Genomic DNA, 15291 nt, shown 5'->3' on the forward strand with positions numbered 1-15291 from the left:
TATGCATTTGTCTAATGCATGCCTTGTATGTCTAATGCTAAACTGCACTGAGTGCATATTCCCAAGAGCCTTAAACAAATAATTTGGTCAAAATTAAGGCTCCATATGTGAGTCATTAGAACTTGGCACACCATCAAATTGTAAACTGGTTCATTCAAAGAGCATTAACCCTTCAGTTTGAGAGAATGAATTGCGCCACATTAAATTACTCTTACAGAGGACTGCCAAAATAAACTTCATTAACAATGCTGTCTCAGTAATTATTTTTCACCTGGATTTGCTTTATAAATTCCCTGGAAATAATGGAAACTTCAGAAAGACCTGAGTGAGAAAATATGCCGTCTAAATTAAATCCACAAGTCCCAATAGGTTACAAGAATAATAAAGCAAACGTTTTATATCATTTTCTTTTGAATGTGAGGCAGTCACTGCGGGAGCGATCTAACGGCCTCGCCGCGCCCGACTCGGTGACGTGACGAGGCCGGTAAATCGAGAGAGAGGCCTCTTGCGAGATTTATGATGCTCATTACGCCTCGCGAGCTTCGAGATCTGGATCTTGCCTTCAGTGGGTGTGACCCAGATTTGCATATTCAAGAGAGGAGTCTCACTTGAGTATGTCTGCACCAGTGATACCCAAGGCAAGGGTCCTAACAGCTTCGCCTCGGAGACCCCAAGTGGATGTTGTTTAGTACTGGTTTCCATAAACGTAGACCAGGCATAGCGGCACGTTGCGGTCAGGGTTTCTAGGCAATCGGGGACCCCGGGTGGTCGGGCTCTGGGCAGGGTAGTATCCTGGTACTCCTGATACCACCTGGGCATACCCTGGTACTGTCAGCCTGAAAACCTGGTAGTGCAACTGGGCACTCTGACAGTGCCAAGGTCCCCATGTGTCAACTTGCCCGTGCCGGGGACTAGTTCCAGGATACCTGTCCTTATGAAGCTGGGGGGCTCGCTGAACCTTTAATTGTTAAGATGGGGAATTAGGGGAGGGGTGGGGGGGGGGGGATGTCTGGAGGCCATGGTGGAGGGATCCAGTGATCCCGATCCCTTCATGCACTGGTGAGCTGAGCTCGTCAGTGCAGGAAATTAGCCTAAGTGCGGCCTCAGCGGAGCATTCCTCGCCAAGGCCCAGAAATGAAGCAGGAAGCAGAGTCCCGTTTAATAGCAGATAATTGAAGTGGGAATGACGGCTCCAATGGCTGCTATAAAATTACTGTCTAAATGCCAAAATCAGGCTTGGAAATCGGAATATCCAGTTAATAAAAAAAACTGACACAATCTCAACCTGATAATTCAAAGACGTGTTTCTAAACACGTGTTATCCAATAATTTGAAAGAAGCAATGCAAATACCAGAGGAAAGTGTGAACTTAATGCTAAAAGTTAAATTATCAGGTTAAACAAATTGAGTTGGACAGTCTGCACCTTGGAAAGCACAACACTTTTCAAGAACTTGTGCGTCCTTACTTAACAGGAACTGCGCATTTTGTACTCCAGATCGCTTTGATCCGAAGCTCAAGACACACTGCCACGAAAGCAAATCCCTGACCCAATTTCCCTGACACACTGCCACAAATCCAACACTGCTGCCTCAAAGCAAGTTTGTGACTGACGCAGAATATTTGTGAGCAATTACAGCAAAATTCCCAATACCCCAACCCTACCACTGGATGCTGTTGCAACACAAGCAAAATACCACAGAGTACACAAATGGATGTGTGCAAGGCTCCCAGCGCTGTGCAGCAAGCAGTAATGAATTGGTTCCTCCAGTCACGCTGCCGGCGGCCCCCCCGCGGGTATCTCAGCCGCGGAGGGAGCGAGTGGGAAAACCAATTGACAGGCCAATGGCAGGCCGCCTCCGCCACCACAAATGGCGCCACGGGGTGGAATCCCACCCAATAATTTGCCATCGGATTAAACATTGTTGAGAATGCAATTCATGTTAAAATGGAAGTGCAACAATAAAGTCGATAACGATCTAAAAGGGTAAACAGTATTCAGAATCTTCTATAAATCTCCTTTAAATCTGGTTCGATTTGGTTGGATATGAATTCTAATGCTGTCATTAATTATGGCCACATTGTTAACATTTAGCACTTTATATCTGGTTAAAAACAAATGAAGCCTTAAATTGCAGATAACCATTTAGAATTTTCGTTAAAATCTACTGAAGTTCGTCCAAGTTAATGATGTGCCAAATTAATGTTCACAGGAAAATGATATAGTATTTTCTTGTGGTCTTGGTCATGATTTAGGATGCAGGTTTATCTAGGTTATGTATGACGAGAACACGGTGTAATCGCATAACTGAGCAACAGACACATCTTGGAGTCTTAAAGTTCTGTACGTTAAGATTGGAGGCAGTTTCAGCAGCAGGTTGGGAGCGGGGTCGGGGGGTGGGGGGGATTTCTACCTTGGGAAACGACGGAGTTTGAGCCGGGGAGGATGGATGCGAGGTTCCGGGAATGGGAGGAGAAGGGGAATAGGGAGATGAGGGATCGGTCTGGGAGGATGGTTTGCAAACTTGGAGGAGCTGAATGAGAAGTTTGGGTTGGCGGGTTAGGGGGGAGGGGAGGGTGTTATGGGAGGATTTTGGAGGAGGATGAGGAGTCCATCAATGGTGTTAGGGTTAAGTGGAAGGAAGAGCTGGCGCATTACTGGAGGAGGGATTGGGGTGGGAGGTGCTGCCCAGGGTGAATGCCTCGACTTTGTGTGCGAGGCTGGGGTTGATATAGCTGAAGCTAGTATCCAGGGCATGTGGCCATCTAAAATGGCTGCCCGCAAAAGATAAAAGGGAATTGTGGTCAAGTTGGGACACAGACGACTTCCTGTTGCGGCGATGCGGAGCTAAGCCGCACGTTTCGGCAGCTCCCGCGACATCGGACTTTTGGGCTCTCTAGAGGAGCCCCAACGGAACTTTTGTTGAATTGATCCCGTGTGGGAAGGTGCAGTAAGGTCCCCCCTTACGATATATGGCCGAGATCAGCGGTGGTGCGACGAAAAAAGAGGCTCTGGAGCAACGACAAAAACGGGGGGGAAAAGGCAAGATGGCGGAGGGCGGAGAGCTAGCAGCCTGGGGGCCTGACCAGCAGGAGTTCCTTCAGCGCTGTGTGTCGGAGCTGAAAAAGGAGGTGCTGGCGCCAATGCAGTTGGCAATCGAGGGGCTGAAGGAGACCCAGAAGACCCAGGCGGTGGAGCTTCGTGAGGTGAAAGACAAAATGAATGACAACGAGGACGAGATCCTGGGCCTGGCGGTAAAAGTGGAGGTGCACGAGGTGGCGCACAGGAGGTGGGCCGAGAGAATTGAGGTCCTGGAGAACAAGTCGAGGAGGAAGAACCTCCGGATTCTGGGTCTTCCCGCAGGAGTGGAGGGAGCTGATGCCGGGGCGTACGTGTGTATGATGCTTCATGCGCTGATGGGAGCGGAGGCCTCTCCGACCCACCTGGAGCTGGAAGGGGCTCACCGGGTCCTGGCGAGGAGACCCAAGGCTGATGAGCCGCCAAGGGCGATAGTGGCAAGGTTCCATCGCTTCGCGGACAAAGAAAGTGTGCTGAGATGGGCCAAGAAGGTGCGGAGCAGCAGATGGGAGGACTCGGTGATCCGAGTATACCAGGATTGGAGCGCGGAGGTGGCAAAGAGGAGAGCTGGCTTCAACCGGGCTAAGGCGGTGCTGTATAAAAAAAGAGTCAGGTTCGGCATGCTGCAGCCTGCGCGACTGTGGGTCACTTATCAGGACCGACACCATTATTTTGAAACGCCAGAAGAGGCTTGGACCTTTATTCAGACGGAAAAACTGGACTCGAACTGAGGGGATGTGGTTGTGGGGGGAAATGTTGGTTGTATATGGGGTTGTAAATATTGGTAAAGAATATTTCATATGTGGGATGATGGATGGGGATGTGGGTAGAGTTCTGGTTCAAATTCATAAAATTTCCTTTTTTCTTTTCTGTAGACGAGCTGATGATGATGGGGAATGTGGACGTCGGTGCTAGAGGGAGGTGAGACTCGGGGATGAGGGAACTGGGATAATGGCCGCAACAGGAGCTGCGCCACAGGGGGCGGGGCTGGTTCAGGAAAGCGTGGGCTTTTTCCCACGCCAAAAGGTGGGGGGGAATGGAGGAAGGTAAGGAGGAGGAGAGACTCCCACATGGGGGAAGATCAACGGAAAGGCGGAGGATGCCGGGGTCAGCAGAAGTCAGCTGACTCATGGAAGTAATATGGGGGGAGCAAAAGAGCTAGATGAGGATCTAGCGGGGGGGAATTCTAGGGTTGCTGCTGCACTGTCCGAGGGGGAACTGAAAATGGAAGAGGTGGTCGGGGTGGGGGTTCCCCGCCTGGGGGAGTGGAGGGAGCGGGAGGCGCGGGCACGGGACAGGCCTAAGATAGGAGATGGCAAGTTGGCGGGGGGTGTAACCCCCCAATCCGGCTGATCACGTGGAATGTGAGAGGCCTAAATGGGCCGGTTAAGAGGGCCCGAGTGTCCGCGCACCTAAAGGGACTGAAGGCAGACGTGGTCATGCTTCAGGAGACACATCTGAAGGTGGTAGATCAGGTCAGGTTAAGGAAGGGATGGGTAGGACAGGTGTTCCATTCGGGGCTGGATGCGAAGAATAGAGGGGTGGCAATACTGGTGGGAAAGCGGGTGTCGTTTGAGGCCAAGAACATAGTAGCGGACAAGGTAGGCCGATACATGATGGTGAGTGGTAGATTGCAGGGGACGGAGGTGGTACTGGTGAATGTATATGCCCCGAACTGGGACGATGCTGGATTCATGAAATGGGCGTATTCCGGACCTGGAGGTAGGGAGCTTGATAATGGGTGGGGATTTTAACACGGTGCTGGATCCAGCATTAGATCGTTCCGGATCTAGGACGGGGAAGAGGCCGGCTGCGGCCAAGGCGCTTAGGGGGTTTATGGATCAGATGGGGGGAGTAGATCCGTGGAGATTTGCCAGGCCTTTGGCCAGAGAATTTTCTTTTTTCTCCCACGAACATAAGGCCTACTCCCAGATAGATTTTTTTGTTCTGGGCAGGGCATTGACCCCGAAAGTGGAGGGAACGGAGTATTCGGCCATAGCCATTTCAGACCATGCCCCGCACTGGGTGGAGCTGGAGGAGGAGAGGGACCAATGCCCGTTGTGGAGGTTGGATGTGGGACTGCTGGCAGACGAGGAAGTGTGCGGGAGGGTGCGGTGGTGTATTGAAAGGTATCTGGAGGCCAACGACAACGGGGAGGTGCAGGTGGGAGTAGTATGGGAGGCGCTGAAGGCGGTGGTCAGGGGAGAGTTAATTTCCATCAGGGCTCATAGGGTGAAGAGAGAGGGCAGGGAAAGGGAGAGGTTAGTGGGGGAGATTTTAAGGGTGGACAGGAGCTATGCAGAGGCTCCTGATGAGGGACTACTCAGGAAGAGACAAAGTCTCCAGACGGAGTTCGACCTGTTGACCACAGAGAAGGCAGAGGCACAGTGGAGGAAGGCACAGGGGGCGATATATGAATATGGGGAGAAGGCGAGCCGGATGCTGGCACACCAGCTCCGTAAGAGGCTGGCAGCGAGGGAAATAGGCGGAATCAAAGATGGTAGGGGAACCACGGTGCGGAGTGCAGGGAAAGTGAATGAGGCTTTTAAGGCCTTTTACGAGGAACTGTATAGGTCCCAGCCCCCAGGGGGAAAAGAGGGGATGCGGCGATTCTTGGACCAATTGAGGTTCTCAAGGGTGGAGGTGCAGGAGGTGGTTGGTTTGGGGCACCAATTGGGATGGAGGAGCTGGTTAAAGGACTGGGGAGCATGCAGGCAGGGAAGGCCCCGGGGCCAGATGGGTTTTATAGGAAGTATGTGGACCTGTTAGCCCCGTTGCTGGTAAGGACCTTCAATGAGGCAAGGGAGGGGGGGACCCTGCCCCCGACAATGTCGGAGGCGACGATCTCTTTGATCTTGAAGCGGGATAAGGACTCACTGCAATATGGGTTGTATAGACCGATCTCGCTCCTTAATGTAGATGCTAAGTTGCTGGCAAAAATGTTGGCCATGAGGATTGAGGACTGTGTCCCGGGGGTGATTCACGAGGACCAGACTGGATTCATAAAAGGTAGGCAGCTAAATACTAATGTGCGAAGGCTCCTAATGATAATGATGCCATCGGTGGAGGGAGAGGCGGAGATAGTGACAGCCATGGACGCGGAGAAGGCCTTTGACCGAGTAGAGTGGGAGTATCTCTGGGAAGTGTTGAGGAGGTTTGGGTTCGGGGGAGGGTTTATTAGTTGGGTTAAGCTCCTGTATAGAGCCCCGGTGGCGAGTGTGGTCACGAACCGACGGAGGTCGGAGTATTTCCGGCTGTATCGAGGGACGAGGCAGGGGTGCCCCCTCTGCTGTTTGCATTAGCAATTGAACCTTTGGCCATGGCGTTAAGGGAGTCGGGGAAATGGAAGGGGGTGGTTCGACGGAGAGAGGAACATCGAGTGTCGCTGTACGCAGACGACCTGTTGCTGTATGTGACGGATCCAGTGGAGGGGATGGTTGAGATAATGCAGATCCTATGGGAGTTTGGAGACTTTTCGGGCTATAAGCTCAATGTGGGAAAGAGTGAGCTCTTGGTGATCCATCCGGGGGACCAGGGAAGAGGGATAGATGACCTACCGTTGAGGAGGGCGGAAAGGAGCTTTCGATACTTGGGGATTCAGGTAGCTAGGAGCTGGGGGGCACTGCACAAACTTAATTTGATGCGGTTGGTGGAACAGATGGAGGAGGATTTTAAAAAGGTGGGACATGTTGCCACTCTCGCTGGCGGGTAGGGTGCAGTCGGTTAAAATGGTGGTCCTCCCGAGATTTCTTTTTGTATTCCAATGCCTCCCAATTGTGATTACTAAGGCCTTTTTTAAGAGGGTAAGCAGGAACATTACGGGATTTGTGTGGGTGAGCAAGACCCCGCGGGTAAGGAGGGGGTTCTTGGAGCGTAGCAGAGATAGAGGAGGGTTGGCGTTGCCGAATTTGGGTGGTTATTATTGGGCAGCCAACGTGGCAAGGTCCGTAAGTGGGTGATGGAGGAAGAGGCGGCGGCGTGGAAGAGGTTGGAGATGGCGTCCTGCAAAGGAACGAGCCTGGGGGCGCTGGTGATGGCACCGCTGCAGCTCTCGCCGACAAGGTATACCACGAGCCCGGTGGTGGTGGCAACGCTAAAGATCTGGGGGCAGTGGAGACGGCACAGGGGTGCGACGGGAGCTTCGGTGTAGTCCCCGATCAGAGACAACCATCGGTTTGTCCCAGGAAGGATGGACGGGGGATTCCAGAACTGGCATCGGGTAGGGATTAGAAGAATGGGGGACCTGTTCATTGACGGGACGCTTGCGAGTTTAGGGGCGCTGGAGGAGAAGTTTGGGCTACCCCCGGGAAACGCTTTCAGGTGCATGCAAGTGAGGGCGTTTGTGAGGCGGCAGGTGAGGGAATTTCCGCTACTCTCGGCACAGGGGATTCAGGATAGGGTGATTTCGGGCGTATGTGTCGGAGTGGGCAAGGTGTCGGCGATATACCAGGAGATGAAAGAAGAGGGGGAGGCTTTGGCAGAGGAGCTGAAGGGTAAATGGGAGGAGGAGTTGGGGGAGGAGATCGAAGAGGGGCTATGGGCTGATGCCCTAAGTAGGGTTAATTCCTCTTCCTCATGTGCCAGGCTTAGCCTGATACAATTCAAGGTGGTTCATAGAGCGCATATGACGGGGGCGAGGCTGAGTAGGTTCTTTGGGGTGGAGGACAGATGTGGGAGGTGCTCAGGAAGTCCGGCAAACCATGACCATATGTTTTGGTCATGCCCGGCACTGGAGGGGTTCTGGAGGGGAGTTGCGGGAACAGTATCTCAGGTGGCGAAAGTCCGGGTCAAGTCAAGCTGGGGGCGAGCACTATTTGGAGTAGTGGACGAGCCGGGAGTGCAGGAGGCTAAAGAGGCCGGCATTCTGGCCTTTGCGTCCCTAGTAGCCCGGCGAACAATCTTGCTAATGTGGAAGGAGGCGAACCCCCCCAGCCCCAGTGTGGAGGCCTGGATAAATGATATGGCAGGGTTTATCAAGTTGGAAAGGATAAAGTTTGCCTTGAGAGGGTCTGCGCAGGGGTTCTACAGGTGATGGCAACCGTTCCTAGACCATCTCGTGGAGCGTTAGATGAAGGTCGGACAGCAGCAACCCAGAGGGGGGGAGGGAGGGGGGGACATCGTTCGAGGAGGGGGGGGGGAAAGGGGGGGGGGTTCCGCTGGGGGGCATTTGATCAAGAAAACACATGAATGATCCGGAAACTGACACGTACGGGAAGATTCCAGGGGGGGGGGGGGGTTTGTTTGTAAGGTGGAAAATATTGTTGTTGAAAAATTCTTAATAAAAACATATTAAAAAAAAAAGTTGGGACACAGACAGTACACAGCTCCTGTGTATTGTGCAAAGGAAAACCAGACCGAACTGAAACTTGCACCTGTTAAAGGTCAATCACTAATTTCCCCAGCACAATAGACTCAAATTAAGGAATAGCAACAGTAGCAGTCTCCCCGGTGACACCTCCCCTTATACTTGGGACAATGGTGACTAGGACCCGCCCAGCCATCGAAGGACCCGCCCCTGATTGGCCAGTATCGATTAGGGTCTAATTGCACGAAAGAGAAGATAAGAAGCCCTGCACACTAGGGTTTGGCCTCTTTTGGGACGGGCCTGAGCCTACACCAATCGCAGCATAACAACCAGCCAAGTTCAAGACCCACAATCGCTACCTGAGAGAGACGAGCCGCAGCGGAGACGAACCTGACGATTTCCAGCCGAAACACGTGGGGACTCAGATAAAGACCTTATCTACCTGCACAGAGCCGGTCATCCAGAAGTTAAGTAAAGGTCATCTTAGTTGAAAGGTGTAGTTTAATGCGTAGCCACGTGTATCATTGCACAGAGAGACAAGTCTTGTGTTTAATAATAAACTGTCTTTTGAACTAACATACTGGTTGTGTGGTCATTTGATCAATACCAGAAACATACTCACTGCTTGTGGTTTGTTAAATAAAATAGCAACAGGTGCACTTGACAAAGTCAAGGGTGAGCCGGCTGTGTGAGGGGGTGGAGGATGTCTGTGCATGATGTCAGAGGGGCCCTGCGAACCATCTGCATATGTTTCGGGCCTGCCCGAAGCTGGAAAGGTTGGGTGGGTGGTTTTCAACACCATTCTGGGGGTTCTGCATGTTGATGTGGAGCCCGATCCCCTGAAAGCTATATTCGGGGTGTCGGTCAGGCCGGAGCTATAGACGGGCCTGGGGGCAGATGTCTTAGCCTTTGCCTTGCTGGTTCTGTTGGGATGGAGGTTAGCTTCTCCACCCTGTGCTTCGGCATGGCAGGGAGTTTTTGGCCCTGGAGGAGGTGAAATTTGCTCTAAGGGGCTGAGTGATGGGTTCTACAAAAGTTGTGGTTAGGTTATTTTGCATTTTGAAAAGTTGGGTTACCGTTGACTGTTGAGGGAGGGTTGAGGAGGGGGGGGGGGGGGGGGGGGGGAGGGTGGGGGGGGGGGGGGGGAGGGTGGGGGGGGGGGGAGGGGGGGGGGGAGGGTGGGGGGGGGGGGGGAGGGTGGGGGGGGGGGGACCGGGTGGGTGGGTGGTTTAATGTGTTGGGTGAGTTTGTTACTGGTAAATTGTAAAAATGTAGAAAATTTGGAGTAAAAATACTTTTTGAAAAAAGTTTTGAACTTTCTTCGGAGTGGTCATTTTATACATTAATCCACGCTCTGCTTACCCTAAACTCAAAGTCAAAGGTTTGGTATTAACCTTTTCGATATAATATGCAATCAGTTTGCACCATAATTTTAAATGCAGTGTTGAAACTCACCTCCTGACACCCCACAGCCTGTCCACCATCTACAAGTCACATGTCAGGCATGTGATGGAATACTCTCCACCTCCCTGGATGGGCACAGCTCTAACAACACTCAAGCTCAACATGCAGCCCACCTGATTTGCACCCCATCCCCCACCTTAGACATTCACTCCCTCCACCATTGATGCACAGTGGTAGCAGTGTGCACCATCGGTAAGATGCAGTGCAACAACTCAGCAAGGATTCTTTGACAGCACATTCCAAACATGCAACCTTTATTATCTAGAAGAACAAGGGCAGCAGGCACATGCAAACATCATCACCTCTAAGCTACACACTATCCTGACTTGGAACTATATTGCTGTTGCTGGAACCCTCCCCCCCTGCCCTCCACTGGTGGCGCTGTGGGCGTACCGACATTACATGGACCACAGAAGTGAGAGAAGGTGCAGCACCACCATTGTCTCAAGGGCAATAAGAGATTGGCACCCACTGTTAGCCTTGCTAGTGATGCTCGCCTCCCATGGAAGAATGTTTTTAAAACCTGAAAAATACTTCTTGAACTTTACTGTATCATGGAACATTGCAGTAGCACCAAATCAACAAGTTCTAAAAATGTGAAGTTAACAATTAATTTTAAAGTGAAACAAAAAATTAGCATACTCAAAATTAATATTAATCTACATTTTGTTTAATTTTTAGGAATGTTTGTGGCTAGGTATCAAAACACAGGCACCCTTCTATTTATGTTTAAATTGATGATCAATTTGCAATATAATTTGGCCTCTGTAAATATATCAATATTAAGAAACTGATTAAACCTAGTTTAATATAATTTCAGTATGAGTCACAGTATTTATGTTCGGGAAACAAAGGTAGTTTTATGGGAATTATATTTAGATTTGTGAACAATAAAAATAAGATATAGGTTTAAGTGGGTTTAATTTAATGTTTCTGTGCCTGGAAGGGTAAAGTTTAAGGCTCGATTCTTTCGATTCAAAACCAAATACTGCTGCCAGCAGAAAATACGGTGCATGTGCAGCTGGTTCTGGCAGCATCGCGGAGGCGGAATTCAACGACATTTTGAAACTTATATGGGGACGGGAGAGTTTTGTGCGGGGCTTGAGAGGGGCTGACAGGTCCCACTTCTCAGATATCGGGGCACCATTTTTATAGGGGGCTCCAATCTCAGAGGAACATGGCAGCCACCCCCCTCCAATCACTGGCAGCCCCCCCTACACATTCGTTGGCAAGGCCACCCCTCCCCAAGTGAGCGACTCCCTGTTATTGGCTCACCAAATGTCACTCCCCTGCAGGCCCCTCCCTCCTCAGTCCCTTCTTCAGTCCCTGCCGCTTGGCAGTGCCAACCTTGAGCTGTGGACTCAGAAGGAGGGCAAGGGGGTGAGTACTCTCCCTACACTTACCCCAGGATGCTAAGGGAGGACCTGCTTGGGGGGGGTCATGTGGTAGGTCTTCCCTCTGTTGCTTTGAAAATCACTATACTGACTTTTAGCATGTCAAATTAGTTTTCCCTCTATAGCCTTGAAACCCTTTGATGTCAATATCAATGATCTATCAGATGAATGGAAAATCTTCCCTTTGATGTGTTGGAAAATCTTGAAGTGTTTTTTTCACAGTCAATTTCCTTCTCCTTTAACTTCTTCAAGCCCCAAGTGTGGGGGCAACACTCAGACAGAGCACCCAGTCTTTCTAGGAAGCTCTTCAGAACAAATAAATAGCTTCTTTAAAAAAGCTGCAGTTAGAAATAACACCTGCTCAAAAGAGGAAGCACTTCAGAGTTAATGGATCATGAAGAGCTATAAAAACAAAAAAAGCAAAGCCCTCCTTTGAAATAGCCTGGATCTGTCAATCAAGAGGCTTGCGAAAGGTAATGGACTGTGAAATTGAATGAAAGCAATGCAGTTCAAAGCTTTTAGGCTTCTCAGCATGCCCAGAGGTTTGGAAAAATTAAAAAGGAATTAAACTGACTGTGAAACACCTTCATCTGACAAATCTTTGAATTTTACATGCTGGAAGAGACATCAAAGGCTTCCAACACATCAGAGGGAAGACTTTTAACTGTAACTTGACATGCTGACAGATTGTTGAATGATTTTCAAAGTTACAGAGGGAAGACCCCAACTCAGGAAAGACCCCTCCAGCCCAGCCCAAGTCCCCTTCACCCAACGCTCCCCTGAAGGATCCTCCTTGACACCCTGGAGGTAAGCGTAGAGATTGCACTGACCCCCTTGCCCCTCCCTCCTTGAAGTTCACGGAACCTGATTGTCAGGACCAGGAGAGATTGGGACTTCCAGCTGAGAGGGGGGGGGGGGGGGGGGGAGTATACCAGAACATCTGGCCTCAACCCCAGTAACTATATTTAAATTCGTGAAGATCAGTTGGTATAAGGTTCTCATCTGCTCTGGCCGAGCACCTGATCAGGCCAGGCACAGTGGGCTGGGAGACTCACAACTGGTTTGACTCTCGGTGAGAATCCTGTTTGTGCACTCATGCCCGATTCAATGGGCCATCAGGAATCCAGCGTGGGGCTAGCAGCTCTGAGGAATTGTGGCCCTATAGTTAAAATCATGCTGGATAAAGATGTTTGTATGGGGGTTGGTTTCAATTCCTAAAATTTAAAGAGAGTTAAGTGCATTCCAATCCCCCCCCCCTTCACGCTTGAGTGATATTGAAGTGGTTAGCTGGAAATTGGCAGCACTTAACTCTCTTTGAAGTGGTTGATGCTTATAAACATTGTGGTTAGAGCACTTCAGAGTTATTCAACCATGAAGGAAGATGAAATGAAAAAAATGAAATGTAAATCGCTTATTGTCACAAGTAGGCTTCAAATGAAGTTACTGTGAAAAGCCCCGAGTCGCCACATTCCGGCGCCTGCTGGGGAGACTGGTACGGGAATGAAGAAAGGCTGACAGCTGTGTGGTGTGCAGCTCCCAATCACAGCCCACTGAGGGAAATGAATGAATGGCTCGCAGCTCAAGGATCTGAGGGGTTTAAACACAGCTGACTGCTTTCTCTTTCCAGGAATTGATATGTGGTGCTTCCTGTGTCTGAGCCCGCAGGTATATTGCTCAGGTGAATGTAACAACAGTAGTCTTTTTCACTGCCTCAATCTGTACTTATCCTCCGCTTCAAGCCAGGTTTCTCTTTTCCGAGGGGGTTTCCTGACATGTTTCTCTTTTTTGGGGGTGGTGGGGGATTCCTGACAGGACTCTCTTCTCTGGGGGATCTGTGAGGAGGTCTCCCTATTTAGATGGGTCTATGAGTGAGGTCTCTTTATCTAGGGGTTATCTGGGGGGGTCTCTTTATCAAGGGGGAATTTGGGGGTCTCCCTATCTAGGGGTCTGGTGGGGAGGTGGGGGGGGGGATCTGGTGGGGATGGGAGGGGGGGGGGGGGGGGGAGTCTGGTGGGGATTGGGTGGGCAGGCTTTGCGTTGTGGGAGGGGGCATGGAGGGTGGCACACGGATGGACTTTGGGGGCACTCTCTTAATGAGTTACCCCCTTGACCCACTGCAAGATCCACCTCGTCGGGGCCACGCTGGGAAATACCTGTAGTAAATCTCGCCCACGTGATTCCCGGCCCAGAGGACCAGAGAATCAGGTGGGCACGGACAAGGGTGCCCGGCCTGCTAAGTGGGTGCGAACCTCGGTCCTGCAGCCAGCGGCGGGGGGGGGGGGGGGGGGGGGGGGGCATCGGTAACGGAAGCGCCGATCTCGTTTTCTTCACGAAGCCTAATTCCCCGCCACATCGGGAACACTGCTTACAGGCATCGGGCGGCGTAAAATCCAGAGTTCAGTGAGACAAGGGGAGGGATTCTCCGACCCCCTGCCGGGTGAGAGAATCGCCAGGGGTTGGCGTGAATCCCGCCCCCGCCGTCCTCCTAATTCTCCCGCTCCCCAAAAACCGGCCCGGCCGCATGCGAGGGGATAATGCCAGCACGCTCTGGCGCCCCTGCGCATGTGGCGACTCGCCCCAGCCGGCGGAGGCCCTTCGGCGCTGGTTGGCGTGGCGCCAAGCCGCTATCCCGCCGGCCAGCAGGGCGGCAACCACTCCGGGGTGGGCCTAGCCCCTTAAGGTGCGGAGAATTCCTTTGGGGCGGCCCAACGCCGGAGTGGGTTCATGCCACTCCGTCCCACCAGGATCCCCCACCCCGCCGGGTATGGGAGAAGCCCACCACTGGTGATTCAAAGTATAAGAATTATCTGGGATTTTAAAAAAAATTTAGAGTACCCAATTCTTTTTTTCCAATTAAGGAGCAATTTAACATGGCCAATTAACCTACCCTGCACATCTTTGGGTTGTGGGGGTGAAACCCACGCAAACACGGGGGGAATGTGCAAACTCCACACGGAATGTGACCCAGAGCCGGGATCGAACCTGGGACCTCGGCGCCATGAGGCAGCAATGTGCCACCATGCTGTACCTTCTGGGGGGGACTTTGAGGAGAAACCGATAGACATTCACTTGGATTCAGAGTGAAGTGGGTCTTACTACAGTCACCTTGCGTGCTTTTAATGAGACAGTTGTATCTTAAGATGTACATTGCAGTCTGTGTTAATCTTAAAATCTGTGTGTAGCTGTTAAGGTAAAGAGTAAAGGAGTATTTCATCATAATCCAATTTATCATGTTTAATAATTGATTAGTTTTAACAACAAGAAAAAGAAACAATGTTCCTGTGACTCTGTTCCTCCATATTTTATTTAAATAATAAAAGTTACAGTGTTTTGAGCCAGGCTACCATTCTGGGATCTTGCTATCCAGTTACAACACCAACTGGTATCATAACAATTTATGGCCCATCAAATATACAAATATCAATATTTGATTTAGCTTTACTTTGAATACTTGTAAAATAGAATTAATGGACTTGTATAGTTACCAATACTAGTGTTTACACGGTGCCTTATCACAACAAAGCCTCTCAAAGCACTTAATTTGACTGTAGACAAACATAACAGTCACTGTCAGAAATCCCAACAGCAATGAGATGAATGAACTTGTGTTTGGTGGTATTGACTGAGGGAGGAATGTTAGCAAAGGCACCGGCCTTCAATCCCTGTTCTTTAATAGTTTCACGGGACGTTAAACCCACCTGATCCAGCAAAACACTGAGATTTGTTTAACATGTCATTGACAGTGCAGCATCACCAAAAATTTAACATTGTCTTCGAATTGCAGGCTATAATCCATATTTGTTTTGGGTCTCAAACTGACTATCTTCTGACTCAGCGATCAATAAAATGTTATCAACTAAGCTGATGTTTCTCTCGTTCTTATGCTTCCCGTTTGTAATTCCCCACGGGGGAGTTCAATCTTTGCGAAGGAAAATTAATGCAGACATGGAAATAGCCCAGGGTACAACTGAGAAACATATACTGGAGTCTATCCAATGAAACTCTAGATGAGCTGTGCCCAAGATACGATTGGATGCGTACATCAGGCAGA

General features: G+C 50.5%; 1 protein-coding gene across 1 annotated transcript in view; it reads right to left on the reverse strand.

The window, feature by feature from the left end:
• Positions 1-15291, reverse strand: part of LOC140393195 (G protein-coupled receptor kinase 5-like) — a 385259-nt gene that overhangs the window by 164963 nt on the left and 205005 nt on the right. The gene's annotated exons all lie outside the window — the stretch shown is intronic.

Source organism: Scyliorhinus torazame, chromosome 16 (genome assembly GCF_047496885.1).
Source record: "Scyliorhinus torazame isolate Kashiwa2021f chromosome 16, sScyTor2.1, whole genome shotgun sequence".
Taxonomy (NCBI): Eukaryota; Metazoa; Chordata; class Chondrichthyes; order Carcharhiniformes; family Scyliorhinidae; genus Scyliorhinus; species Scyliorhinus torazame.